The sequence below is a fragment of the Antedon mediterranea genome, chromosome 4 (assembly GCF_964355755.1).
Source record: "Antedon mediterranea chromosome 4, ecAntMedi1.1, whole genome shotgun sequence".
NCBI lineage: Eukaryota > Metazoa > Echinodermata > Crinoidea > Comatulida > Antedonidae > Antedon > Antedon mediterranea.
The window spans coordinates 12197524-12212996 of NC_092673.1; positions in this window are offsets into that span (position 1 = coordinate 12197524).

Genomic DNA, 15473 nt, shown 5'->3' on the forward strand with positions numbered 1-15473 from the left:
TCTGTGGATGGTCTTCTCCCCTTCTTTGTCTGTGGGTGGTTCTACACCCTCTTCTTTGTCTGTGGATGGTCTTACACCCATTATTTGTCTGTGGATGGTCTTATACCCTCTTCTTTGTCTGTAAGTGGTCCTACCCCTTTCTTTGTCAGTGGATGGTCTTGCACCCCCTTCTTTGTCTGTGGACGGTCCTATACCCCTTTTTTTGGTCAGTGGATGGTCTTATACCCCCTTCTTTGTCTGTGGACGGTCCTACATCCCCTTCTTTGTCTGTAGATGGTCTTATACCCCCTTCTTTGTCTGTGGACGGTCCTACATCCCCTTCTTTGTCTGTAGATGGCCTTACACCCCTTTCTTTGTCTGTGGATGGTCTTATACCTCCTTCTTTGTGTGTGGATGGTCTTACACCCCCTTCTTTGTCTGTGGATGGTCTTACACCCCCTTTTTTGTCTGTGGATGGTCTTACACCCCCTTCTTTGTCTGGACCCACTACTTTGATTGATTAAATTAGACATTGTTTCTTGTATGATTAGGAAACCAAGACCTTTAAAGTGAAATTCCACAGGTGGATGCCTAAACAGGTCTTGTACAGAACAGTATATTGTAGGTCCATGTCACTAATTTGAGGATTACTTGAATAATTATATTGAGATGCCTTTTAAGAATTGATTTAGTTCGGATTTTGCTAAAAATATCAATGACTAGAGAAAATCGAGGAAAAGGATATTCAGATGAAAGGTTTACAGCAAAGGCCCATTACCATAAAAATAAAGTACATTTTTTTAGATGCAACGAAAAAACGATTGACACATCACAGTTTAGCAAATATGTCGGCATAGATGAGCTCAGTGATCTGTCATACTTTATGCCTATCCTATCACATCAAAAGTTAAAAATTCAGAATAATAATTCCGTGTCATTTATTTCGGTAAAAAAATTAGGTGCATTTATACCAATTAAACCACATACAGTATGTTCACATAATTATATATGTCAAAGGTTATAAATTGTATTTCCAGTAATTTTATGTGAAAATGTTTCATTACTACAAATATAAATGTCTCTATTCTGAACAAAATGACACCAAAATCGATTGAAAATGATCAGTAGTTACTGAGATATACAGATAAGAGGTTAAAGGTCAAACTGGAAGAAACGTCATTTCCGGTCATTTTTGGACGAAACTTTTCATTAGAGCAAATAGAAATATGTGGTTTGTGAACAATTTAACACCAAAATCAAGTCTCTACTGTTTATAGTTGCCAAGATATGAACACTTTTTGTTTTTATGGTGGCCATTTTGAAATCAAGATGGCCGCCATACCGGACGTTGGACACTTGGCACCCCCCGATATTTCGAATCTATATACATCAAAGAAACTTTGTGGAAAGTTTCATGCTTTGGTAATAAAGTGCACAACTTGGCCATTTTTATGGCGTTAACTGCTCTACTATAATAAATCTAGTCAGTGTCCATTCTACATTTCTAGATTGTTTGTGCGGTGTAAATTCGTTGCCACTTCTGCTCATTAGATTTATAGAAAGCAATGCTACGACGTTTTGAGAAACCATCATTGGTTTGTTTTTGTCATGTAACCTACTACACGAGACTCTTACGAAATGCATTTTGGGTAATGAAAGCCAACTTTTTTACAGCCCACCCACGAAGTATGTGCAGCGGAAACGGTGCACGAATTTCATATACGGTATATTTATACGGTATATTTATACGGTATATTTGGGATTGGCAGCAGAAACAGGGCTTTAAGATGATAAATGTAACATCTGGTTTGTAGTAGGCAAATGAGATATGACATTTTCTTTTTGTAAAAAAACATATACAATTCAAATTTTCCTTAATTTTGGTCTGATTAAAATAAGATGATTTTTGTTTAGTTTACCTATCCATTTTTTCTAAATATATCATTAGAAATATTTATAAAATGAAAAAAATCATCTTTATTGCAATCATCATAAAAAAATACAAGATTGGATATTTGTTTGTAAACAAACAAGGCCAACAGCCATTAAGTCGCGTGCTACAATGCATAGTGATACCGGACCGACAGACAGACCGACAGACCGACAGACAGACCGACAGACCGACAGACAGACCGACAGACAGACAGACAGAGAGACCGACCGACCGACATAGTGAACTATACTGACCGAAATTACTGAACATGTTTAAAAATGTTGAAATGTTTAAAAACATTTATTTTTTTTAAATTTACACGGGCGTAGCCTGTCACTTTCGACGTGCTCGTATAACGTAATTTCGAGTTGAAAAGTAAGTCAAGAAAACAGAAATCGGGCAAAAAGAGTGCGCAATAACATTTAACGCGCAGTGCGCGCGCAAAAATATGCGCACTCATGGCAAAAAATTGCCTGAAATGTACTCTTATTTCATCGAAAATAAATTTTGAAAATGTTAAGCGCGCGTACGCATGCGTTACATGCGCTACGCACGTAATTGTATTGCCATATGATGATTTATGCCCTGAAATTTATGAGTACCAAATTTTATTTAATTGTGATTCATGGTTGTGAAGATATGATTACAAACGTGATTTCGTTAAATCGTGCGTAGACCGCGTAATTTTTTATTGCGCACCGTGAAAACATAACCACATTGATTCCTGGCCATAAGGAATATACTGTGAAAAATTGACCTAGCTAGATTAAACTGATATCAAGATAAGGTCAGAAAGCGATAAAACGCATAGTGATACCGGACCGACAGACAGACAGACAGACAGACAGACCGACAGACAGACCGACAGACAGACAGACAGACAGACCGACCGACCGACATAGTGAACTATAGAGTCGCTTCCACGCGACTAAAAATGTATTATCAGGTATAATCAATTTGTAGTAATAAATTTTGGTTTAGAAATGCATATAAGTACTGAATTTGTATTAACTAAATATTTTCCTTAATGCGCTCAAAGTTTAGAATCAAAACATTGCAAACAAGTAGACTAGAGATTATTTTTTTAATTCTTATTCTACCTTTGATAAAGTACCCCATAAGCGTTTGATTAAAAGAATTTTAATTGGATTTATCAGGTAGAAAGCAAAGAGTTAAGAATATAAAAGCAGGTGTTTCCTAAGATCTTGACACGGTGTTATTTTTAATGTATGTGAGTGATTTAGAATATGGCAGAGACTATTCAATTCTTTCAATTTCCTGATGATGAACATTATTTTTTATGCTTAGAATGTTGTTTAAAGCTAAACAATGATTTAAATAAGATATGCGAATGGTCAGTTATTAATATGGAATTAAAAGCTTTAAATAATAAGCTATCATAATATACCTGTAATTAGGCAAGCATTTTTTGTCATGTTTCAAGGTGTAGCAAAGCAATGACTTGGTCAGCAATGCTATATCTTTTATAAAGCTTTAATTTTACCAGTGCCTATCAAGAAACATCAGTGTGCGAAATGTAAGCACGTACCATTCAGCGGTTTCGGAGGAGCTACGTCAAATTAAGCGACCAATTTAGCATTAATATATAGATTTTGTTGTATCTAGTTCGTATTATTTTATGTATAGGTTAACTAATTAGCTAAAGTTTATAAAATAGTGTTTTGTTAATGTTTCGGTCTATGCTTATTGCTCGTTTTTTGCAAGGTTGTTCTTTATTTGCCAAATAAATATTATTATTATAATGTAAATGTAACGATCCGCATATCACTAAATTTTGCTCTGTAGCCAGTTCAGCAATTCACACTTTCTAGGAATTGATTACACTTATTTATACCTTGGTGGAGTTTGTTTGAAAAAACTCTCTCTGTGATTCTTTCATAACATCATTATCACCGTGGTGTCGTGCCTATGGCGTTGACAACCATGCTGCTCCATATATTTTTTGTTTTTTGTGTTGTGTAATATTTCAGCCACCACAGGATTCTGATCACTTCCACAGTCTTCTCCTGGGTATGTTCTGCAGCTTTTATCAATTGTAATAAAATCAATTTGATTCTTTATTTTGTAATCTGGTCTGATTAACTGGGCTAAGTATTACTGATCATCGTTGTATTAGTTTTTCCTGTCCACCTTGTCTCACATACGTCATGTAAAAATTCGTATTTAAAAGATTAATTTGAGCCAGAGAATCTGGAACCGAAATTGATAGAAGAACTACCGAGGGTCTTTGTCTGCATATAGTTATTTCGATCAGTGGAACCATAATAAAACCTTCCACCATGTCAACATATTGTCCACCTTTTTGGGGGGAATAATCACAGAGATACCTACTCCTTTCGAAAAAAAGTTTTGAAGATGGATGACGGTCTTGATGCATACTCCACCGGCACCTGATGCTGCTGAGATGGCGCAATTCGTTAAATGACGTATTCTTTAAGCTTACCCAAACTGATAGACTGATCACTCTGAATCAAACACTAAACGTTGCCGACAATCATTTGTTTATAATTCTATTTATGTATTTAATAACAAGTTTGTAAGATCTCTTTAATCTACTGGTTTTTTGTTTTCATTATATATTTGTATATTGTATGTATGCCTATATCAAATGTAAATCAGACAACCAAATGTCATTTGTACCTCCTAGTTTTAAAAATGACAATAAATACTATCGTATTGTATAACAGTAAAAATACGTTCAGTGATGGAACAGAAGATCGACGTACCATCGTTCCAAAGTACGAATGAATTATCACCTGAGAAGATTATCGTGAAAGGTATAAATATATTGTGGAGAATCCGCTTTTGAAATACAAATAACTTTTAAAGTTCAGTTGGTGTACTATTGTACTATTATCTTTTAACTGGTGTATTAGAAGTGTTCGTGAAACATCTATTAGATAAATATGTCAATTCAAGTGAATCACGTCAATTCATTCGCCTCTTCCATACAACACATGCATTTTCGAACTTCGCGATTTAGGGAAGGACAACATTCATTCTTATACATTTATGAAGCATTAATGCTAGTAAATTGTGAATACCTACTACCCTTGGGCAAATCAACCATCTAAGACTGTCGAACTTTATTATTTATAAGGCCCTATGCCAAAGAATGTGAACCAACCAAACAGAATTCTGTGAATGCAAATAGAAAAGATTAATAATAGATTTAGTGTACATGGAAATCACAGTTAAATCACTTTGTAGGCCGAATATACTGGATAATACTTTAACAATAGTGAGATAATTGATTCTAGACAATGAATTTCCGTGCTAAGGCTAGATGAATTATTTAGCATTCTTATAGACGATTTTCCGTAATGTATATAATTATTTAAGATCAATTTGCCATTATCACATCCAGGTACCAGCTATCTAAGCTAAGTCAGAGGTAGGCTCTGCAGAAAGACTATACTATTTAGCTTTCTTTCTTTTAACAACTGCTTTCACCAGAGAAAGAGCACTCTTTCATGGTTTCATTGATCTACCACCTTGTCCTTTCGAAAGAAAAAAATACTGAATCCAGAAAACGAGGCTACAAACTGAAAATGTGTACCCCTCGTACTAGTCATCTAAGAATTCGGCAGAAATTTTCTCGACATCTGTTATTGACTTTTAAAACAACTTGCCCCAGCACAATAGCAGCTATGAATGTTAACCAATTCAAAAGCCTTAGCCTATAGAGAAGTTTTGGAATCATCATCCACTGAAATTCGCCCCATAGATAAAAGAATATACGACAGGGACCACACAAGCACAGCTTTAGATGTCCAAGATCAAGGTAAATCAAATCTAAGTGCACACTCTGTTTCGTATTCTTTGGTGCTTTTTACTTTATGTGGTTTTTCAAAGCTCATCACCTGAAGATTTTAGGTCATTGTATTTTTGTTGTCATGTTTACATAAATGATTTTGTTTTTGTAATCATTTCTCTATCCATTATCATTATTTACCATAATTGTTATGATTTTTATACATATCATCTTTTAATATATTTCCAAAACCTGTTTATAATTCTTATACATATTTTCTACATATATTATTTTCTTTATACATACATTATCATTTAACACCATATGTTAATTAACCTATTTATAAACTTTTTAACAATGTTATCATTTTAAATCTCACATGCAGGAAGAATTTACATATATATGCATACATAAAAGCATTGATATAGGCCTATACACACTTAACTACGTATTCATAAACATCTTACAAAAAAAAAACCAAACATATAAAATGCAAATTTGTCTGGCTGTTTTACTTTAGCATTTTGCAATTAACTATTTATTTATTATCTCACTATATTTACAGCATTGACATTTTTCTAAATTGGGATTTATACATGCAACTCTACAAAACACAACAGACACAGAAACATTAATTTTAAACGGTCCTCTGTATATGCATGGACCTATAAATTAGATAATTATATAGGTTCATGGTATTTGTAAAATAATTAATAAAAAACTACAGTTTTTACCAACCAAATGTCCTTCTTATCCTTCATTATTGTTTTTAAGTGATTTATATAGTGCAAGAAACATATCAGAGTCCAAGTATGTAAATGTTTTCTTGATGCGTCGAACCATCGAGTTAGCTTTTGCTGCAGATTTATTAGTGTGGACTGCTGATTTCAGGTTAGGTGTAACCTCGAGGTTTTTCATGCTATTGACAGGTTCCAGAGGTGTATCTCCCAGGTGATATGTGTATTTAGGATTGTGTACGCCAAAATTCATTGTTTTACACTTCGATAAAAAGTTTAGAATTTGAGCTAATGGTGTACAATTGAAAGCAAACACGGGAACATTTTAGCAGGGACGCTGTACAGACCTCCATATAGCAGAGTGGATTTCTTCGAAAAGCTCCAGGAATGTGTCGATCAAGTGTTAGTGGACGCCCATTTGTATAGTTTAATAATTATTGCAGGTGACTTTAAAATAATTTTAAATCTACTGGCACAATTTCAACGGAACAACGAAATATGCAAAGCACAATAGACGTCTTAAATCTAAGGCATTGTACGCATTACAAAAGAAAAAGAATTCGGCTAATACAATTATCGATCATGTTTACTCTGGTAGTACTGACATGGTAGCTGATATTCAACCTCACTCAGGTGTCGACAGTGATCATGAAGGAGTTTCTTTCAAACTTCGTATCTTTAAGGAGAACATTTCAAGACCAGCGGGTATTTTTTATGATTATTCTAAAATTTGTCCCCAACGTTTTATTGAAGAATTCGCAAATATTAAATGGAACAGTGATTTCACTGACGTGAATGAGTTATGGTTAAACTTTAAATTTATTGCAGCTATTAATGATGTTGTGTCCCTAAGGTCGGCCAAAAGGCGCCCTAAAAAAACTTGGATCTCAAGGGAGATTCTTAGTTTAATTAGAAAAAAGAATAGATTTTATAAAGCAGCTATTAGGTCTGTAAAATAACGACAAGTGGGATAGATACAAACGTATTCGTAATGACTTGAAATCTAAAATAAAAAAATCATATAAAAGTTATCTAAAGAACCTTTCCTCAAAAAATTAACACTGTAATCAGTTCTGGTCCTTCGTTCGAAGCTCTAGGGCTAAACCCAGCACTGATACCTTTGTCATCGAGGGTAATCGTGTCAACAACCTAAAGATCATAGCTGAGGCCTTCAATAAAAAATTCAAGGCTAATTTTACTCATGACGACCCTGACCACCTTTTAAATAATTCTTGTATTTTGCATGCTGGCTACCCCAATTTCACTGATATCCAAACCACTGGTGCTGATATATTATCTGTTATTAACAAACTAAAAACAGGTAAATCTCCTGGACCTGATGGAATAACCACAACTATGATTAAAATTGCTGCTATCTACATAATTGAACCATTATTTGAAATATTTAATCTATCCCTCAGCACTGATGTATTTTCCATTGAAATGAAGGCAGCCAACATCATTCCAATCCATAAGTCAGGTGACCAAGTTACCGATGTTAAAACCAGGGAAGACGTAACACTGGATTTATGTTATTGTAACATAAAAAACAGCTACGTACGCCAGCAAAGTTTGCTCAAAACTTGGTCAGATCACAACACGATACACCTGATTCCCAAATACCGTCAACGAATCAAGCAATCCAAGCCGGTTATACAACAACATAAGCGATGGACAAGGGCTTGACATGGAAACACGGGTCACCTCTAATTATATTTCTTTTTGTGTGGACAGCATTGTACCAACAGTGACAAAAATTCAGTATCCAAATGACAAACCTTGGATTACTGGCGAACTTAAAAGTTTGCTCCAAGAAAAACGCAAAGCGCATGGTGCTGGAAATGAACTAAAGGTTAAAGAATTACAAAAAGAAATAAATTTAAGTATAAGTGTAAAATAGAGAACAAATGTAAGGAAAATAACCCTAAAGCAGCATGGAAAGGTCTTCAGATTCTTACAGGGTATAAAAGTACAACACTAACATATCAAACAAAGATCCGAATCTTACAAATAAATTAAATGACTTCTTCTGCCGTTTCGATGATGAAGCTGATACCAATAATTTACTGAATACACAGATGCCGCCTCTAAATTGTGTTAACCAATCTCTGATCTCTGAGGAGTCTGTCAGGAATGTGTTTTCGAAAGTTAAGGTCAATAAAAGTACAGGACCAGATGGCATCTCAAATCGTGTTTTAAAATATTGTAAAAATGAATTAGTACCCATATGTACTAGGCTTTTTAATTTAAGTATAACAAATGGAATTGTTCCAAAAATATGGAAAACCTCTTTTATCAAACCTCTCCCTAAAGTAAAAAAAACCAAATTAATTAAATGACTATAGACCCATTGCCCTCACGTCAAATGTTGTCAAATGTCTTGAAAAAATAATTCTTAAGGATGTCGTCAATCAATCAAGTAATTTTCAAGACAATTATCAATTTGCTTATCAGTCTAATAGAAGTATGGAGGATGCTATTTTAACACACCTAAATAAGATATGTAATCACTTAGATAAGTCAAGATCATATCTTAGATCTCTGTATGTAGACTTTTCAAGTGCCTTTAAAACCATTATTCTTTATCCTGTAAGTTTCCCCAAACAGTAGTCCTAGACAGTAGCTCAGAAATGCCCGTTGGGCTATACAAAATTTAATTACACGACGAGCCACACGGCCAATTCCTTTTTTATTAGAACTGTTACGTCTTGGGATAGACGAAAATACCGATGACAGCAACTTTATCCTGTAAGTTTCCCCAGACAGTAGCCCCAAACAGTAGCCCAGAAATGCCCGTTGGGTCCGGGCCTACAAGATTTAATCACACGAAGAGCCACACAGTCAATTCCTTTTTTATTGGAACTATTACGTCTTGGGATAGACGAAAATACTCATGACAGCAACTTTATCCTGTAGGTTTCCCCAGAGAGTAGCCCCATACAGTAGCCCAGAAATGCCCGTTGGGTCCGGGCCTACAAGATTTACACGAAGAGCCACACGGCCAATTCTCTTTTTATTGGAATTTTTATGACTTGAAATATACGAATGTATTCACGACAGCACGTCGGCAGGCTCCTTAACTTCAATTGGACCATAGTGATCATTCTGGACATCGTTTATAAGAAACTGTGCTAGAGCTTCCTTAAATTCTCCATTCTTTAATAGATCTATACCTTTCTTTTGCTGTTGTTGATCCGCTCCAGTTATAATGAATGTGTTCTTGGCATCTTTCGACATCTTTTATTGATTGTTCTACAGCAACAGGTGAACAGAATTTCCACTGGCTGAACATACCTTAATCATGATATCTGCAACGATTTTCCCATATGTAGACACATTATGACGAGGTAAAATTTCATGCAGAACAAGTCCGCCATCAAAGAGAGTTGTCAGTCGCAGGAGTATCTTCCTTAAGTGAACCAGATTGTCTTGTTTCTAAAATCTTCGTTAGTGATCGTTAGTACATAATGCAAATCTGTAGTGGTCTTTGATAACAAGTATCCAAAAGCATCACGAACACCTTCAGCTGCACCAAGAGCTTTGTTGCATTTAACGATTTCTTCTTCATGTTTGAAGTAGCAAAATTGCGTACCTTTATACGCTTGACCGTCTTTAATAATCTTGTTTACAGATACAGATACAGATAACTTTTATTGTCCAACCTAAACTGGAAATTGCATTTGCTCACTTATCACATAAAAATATCGTATAAAAATATCGTATAAAAATAAAGTATAAAATGTAGAATAACAAAATAAAAATACACAATGATTAAAATAGTACATCATAAAATTACAGCTCAAAAATATTTAAGTTTTGTTTGTTTGTTTGTTTATTTATTTTTTCCACTCACTTATATATATATATATATCATTTACATTTACATAACATATATTAAATGTGGGTGGATGGAAGTCACAGTAAGTTCACTGAACTTTAAGTCGTGACTCCCGTATGCCTATAAGTATACTAACATTGCTACAGAGTAGACTAAAATATGAATATATAATAGTGAAAGTACATAAAATCAAAAAAAAAATCAAAAATTTAAATTATAGAAGTTAAGATAAACCAGGCAATTATATAATATAATGATAAAAGGGATAATGATAACAATTAGAGTACAATATGAAATATAATTAAATATGGTATAATAACAAGTATAACGATACAATGTAGCGGAGATAATTGAATACCAGGGTGAAGGATTTAATGCCATGTATCACCACCAAATAAATAAGGATAAAAGATCAGCGAAAAATTATGTAGCATATTCTGACACCATTTTGTGTTTGAAATTAGATTTAAAACTAGAAAAGGAAGATTTCTGTTTAAGTTCATTTGAGAGTGAAGTCCAAAGTTTGGGACCAAAATAATACATAGAAAATCGTCGAGCCTTAACATTTAAATTATCAATAATTGTTAACAGAGGATCGGGTTTTATAGGAATGGCGTTCGTCAATTCTTGTAAATAAAGCATTAAAATGTGAAGGCAGTAAATTGTTAGATAAACGGTACATAAATGAGGCAACTTGTAATTTATTTAAATCATAAATGTTTAAAACGTTAAATCTTTTAAAAAGTAATTTTGTATGGGCTCTAAATGATTCTCCCGCGCAAATCCGAAGTGCACGTTTTTGTAGTTTAAAAAGGCGGTCAATTTGAGTTTTCTCTAGATAGACAGGTTCCATTTCTCAAAAAACGGCCTAGAAAACGAATCAAGAAGCATTTTTGGGTAGAAGCTGGGATCCACTTTATTTAGGATATTTGGACCTCGCTGATTACGAATATGGCGGATCCCAAGCGAAATTCGGCCATCTAAGCCCTAAATTTGCATAATTAAAAATGGCGGCCATTTTTTATAATTACTCTATATCTCGAGAACCACTAGTCACAGATAATTAATTTTGGTCTCAAAATGTTTTAAATATATGTTTTTATATTCACTTTAATGACACATTTTCTCTAAGAATGGATGCAAGTCTTATTTCTGACATTTTGACCTTTGACCTTTATTTATCGTACCTCAGTAATCGGAGAGACACAAAATAGGTCTCAAATTGTTCAGAAACTATACATTCATATTTATTATAATGAAATGTTTTTACAAAAAATGGCCGATTCTACAACTATTGACCTTTGAACTATTAGTCAAATATAATAATATAATAATAATATAACTTTGAAAATTGTGGTCTTATGAATTTTTTTTTCTTTTTAAATTGTTTAAAACATGTGTGTTTCTATCCAGTCTAATGGGACATTTTGTACAAGAATGGCCGATAGCATGGTTATTGACCTTTAAACTACAGCATAGGCCTACTGTATACTAAATATAATATAATTGCATAACTATGAAATTATTTATACACAATAATAATAATAATTAGTAAAATTATAAAATTCACTGCCATCAAATATGATGTGTTATGATTTATATAGATTTAAAAAAAATTTGAACACGCAAGTTACATTTGTTGAAATTTGAAATTTGAAATTACCTGCCATCAATATGATGGAGTATGATTATAGATTTTTAAAAATGTGAACATGTCAGCTACATTTGGAAATTACCTGCCATCAATATGATGGATTATGATTATAGATTTAAAAAAGAATTCGAACACGTAAGCTACATTTGAAAATTACCTGCCATCAATATGATGGATTATGATTATAGATTTAAAAAAGAATTTGAACACATCAGCTACATTTGGAAATTTGGAAATTACCTGCCATCAATATGATGGATTATGATTGTATACTACCTGCCATCAATATGGTGGATTATGATTATAGATTTAAAAAAGAATTTGAACACGTAAGCTACATTTGAAAATTACCTGCTATCAATATGATGGATTATGATTATAGACTTAAAAAAGAATTTGAACACGTAAGCTACATATGAAAATTATCTGCCATCAATATGATGGATTATAATTGTATAGATTTAAAAGAAAATGTGAACACGTAAGCTACATTTGGAATGAACATGTTAAGGGCATCAGTTTAAGATCATTCATGCAAAGGTTTCCGTCATCTTTAGCGTTGTTACAGCGGCATAAAGCTGTACATGGTAGTTTTGCCTTCTTGCACCTACATCTATTGGTTATGCATCGTTAATAAATAAAATGTAAAATACATGATTAAAATTGTCTTGTTAAACTATCTTATTTGTGATCTTATTTGTGTTCGAGTTTGTGTTCGAGTAGAGAGGCTATAAACTCAGGGGAGGAAAATGTAGTATCCTCCCTTTTCACCAAGATAAGATGGATGGTATGAAAAAAAGAGGAATGCAGTAGGTTGAAAGTTAGTTATTTAGAATGATAGCATGAAATGGTATATTTAATGGAAACCGTTAGGTTAGAGTCCATACACGGTGCAAGTCCAAGATGCAATTTTGGCTCTGTGTGTATGTGAGACGCTTCATACCCGATGTCATCTTAGTACAACTACTACTTACAATTTGTATTTACGGTATAACATATTATAGTAGTATAGAAGTATATATATTGAACAAATACACATACCTATAGATTAAATTGACATGTATACGATATAAAATAATGCAAATATAGAAAGATATATATGTTAAACAAATACCAATACCTACAGATTATATTGACATGCTACATGTATTTGAACTATTGTCATCTTAAAAAGGTATACTGTAAACAGATTTTACGTTGATATGCAGGATTTGTGTCCATTATGATAAGGTAAGAAAGAAAAAGGAATCGATAAAATAATTAAATTATTAACATCAAGTCTTTAGATAGTTTTAATAATTTATCTTTTAGGTTATTCGTCCATTTCTTCTGAGCCTTATGTAAATTATTCATAAATTCATTTGTTAATAAATGCTTTAATTCATAGTAAAATAATCTCCAAATTATTTTTGATTCCTGATTTTGTTTCTTTTCTTTTCTTATTACTAAACACGATTTATAGATGCAAAAAGTAAATATTGAAATAAGTTCATTTACAGTTTTCGTTTCCGATCCTTTAACAATATTACGCCAGGTTATATCAATCTTTTGTACAAAACAGTTTGAGATCAAAAACTTAAATACAATCTCACTATTACATCTTTCACATATGTCATTTATTGAAAGTTTCCAAATTTTTAACTTACTTTTACACGCAAGAATACGATGTAGTAGTTTGAAATTGAATTGCGCGACTTTTGTGATATGTGTCATAGAAAACACCTTGTTATACCATACGGTATCCCATGCAAAAGTGTAATTTTGAAATTCTATCTCCCATTTTTCTTGTGCTATAGGAGTTGATATTATATTTTCCACAAATAAATTATAAAATAGTTTTGCATTAAGTTGTTTTGTATGAAGCCAAAAGCAATCGGTGTTTGTTTGATTATTTACATGTTCACCATTCAAAATAATTTCCTTCCATGATTGTGGTATAGCATTCATTAGCCCTATATATTCAATTAATCCATTTTGTTTCTGTGATAGTAATGGTAACACTTCATTCATTGGTAATAATATATTCTCCTTAATTATGTCATTCATTGTTCTAAAGCCTGCATCAAGCCAAACTTTGAAATAGATTGACTTTCCATTTAACTGTATACATTTATTTTCCCACAATTGTTGGTTTTTAACGTCTTCAATGTTTTGTGGGTCAGACCAGTTAAAGTTGTTAATATTAACTATAGCAGTTATCATTTCTCTATAGAAAACAGGCAATAGTTTTAGATCAGAATGCTCTTCATTGTTAATTTGAGTGATATTAACAGTATACTTAATAGGGTGCATAAAATAACTCGGTATACATTTCCATTTTCCTGGATCTGGGCTAAGGAGTCGCTTAACCCAGTTTAACTTCAATGCTTTGACTTTTGCATTCAAATTAATCATATTTAAACCACCTTTATCTGTTTTTCTATTGAGTGTGGTTCTTTTAATCTTTTCTCGTCTACCACTCCACATAAAACTATATATTATCTTTTCCACCTTGGGCAAGATATATTTTGGTACGGTTATAATGCTAGCATTGTATATTAGTTTAGATATGGCTAGGGTTTTAATTATAATAATTTTTCCAAAGAACGTAAGATTTCTTCTTTTCCATAATCTTAAGATATTTTCTAAAGAAATAATCTTATCGTCCCAGTTTTTCTTTTCACATAATTTGTTATCGTATCCAACATAAATTCCTAGAAACTTTACAGGTTTCTTTGTCCATGCAATATTACATGGTTCTGACATATTATGTTTACTCGCACCAATCCACATACCATTTGTTTTTCCTTTGTTCAATCTTAAACCTGATATTCTACAGATTAGCTCAATCTCATGTAAAAAGCAGATTAATGATTCTTTATCTTTTGTAAAGATGATAGTATCGTCTGCAAGCTGAGCTATCTTAACAGTACATTCTTCATCATTTATTTTTGGCAATTCAATTCCTTTACATAGGGGATTGTTCCGTATGTTACAGGCCATCAATTCAACTACCAATATAAATAACAAGGCCGATAAAGGACACCCTTGTCTTATTCCACGTTCCATATTAATGCTTTCCGACATCCAACCATTATTTACCATTATACTTTCTGTATCAGTATATATTACTTTAATCCATTTAATAAAAGAAGGACCAAATCCAAATTTTGTTAGCGTTTTTAACATTAAATTTCTGTTTACCGAATCAAACGCTTTTGCAAAATCGAGGAAAATTAAGGCGCCGGGTTTGTTTTTGATATTAGTAAAATAAAGTATATCTTCTACAAGTCTTATGTTTTCACCACCAAATCTTCCAGTAATGTAACCTTTTTGATCAGAATGTATAATAGTTGATATTACTTTTTGTAATCTGATTGATAGAACATGAGCTAATATCTTATAATCTACATTAATGAGTGTGATAGGTCGCCAGTTTTCTAACTTCTCTCTTTGTCCACTTTTGAAAAGTAATTGAATTATACCTCTCCTTTGTGAATTTGAAAGTATGTTGTTGTGATAATTATAGTTCAGAGCTGTACACAGCATTTCTTTTATATGGTCCCAAAACTTTCTGT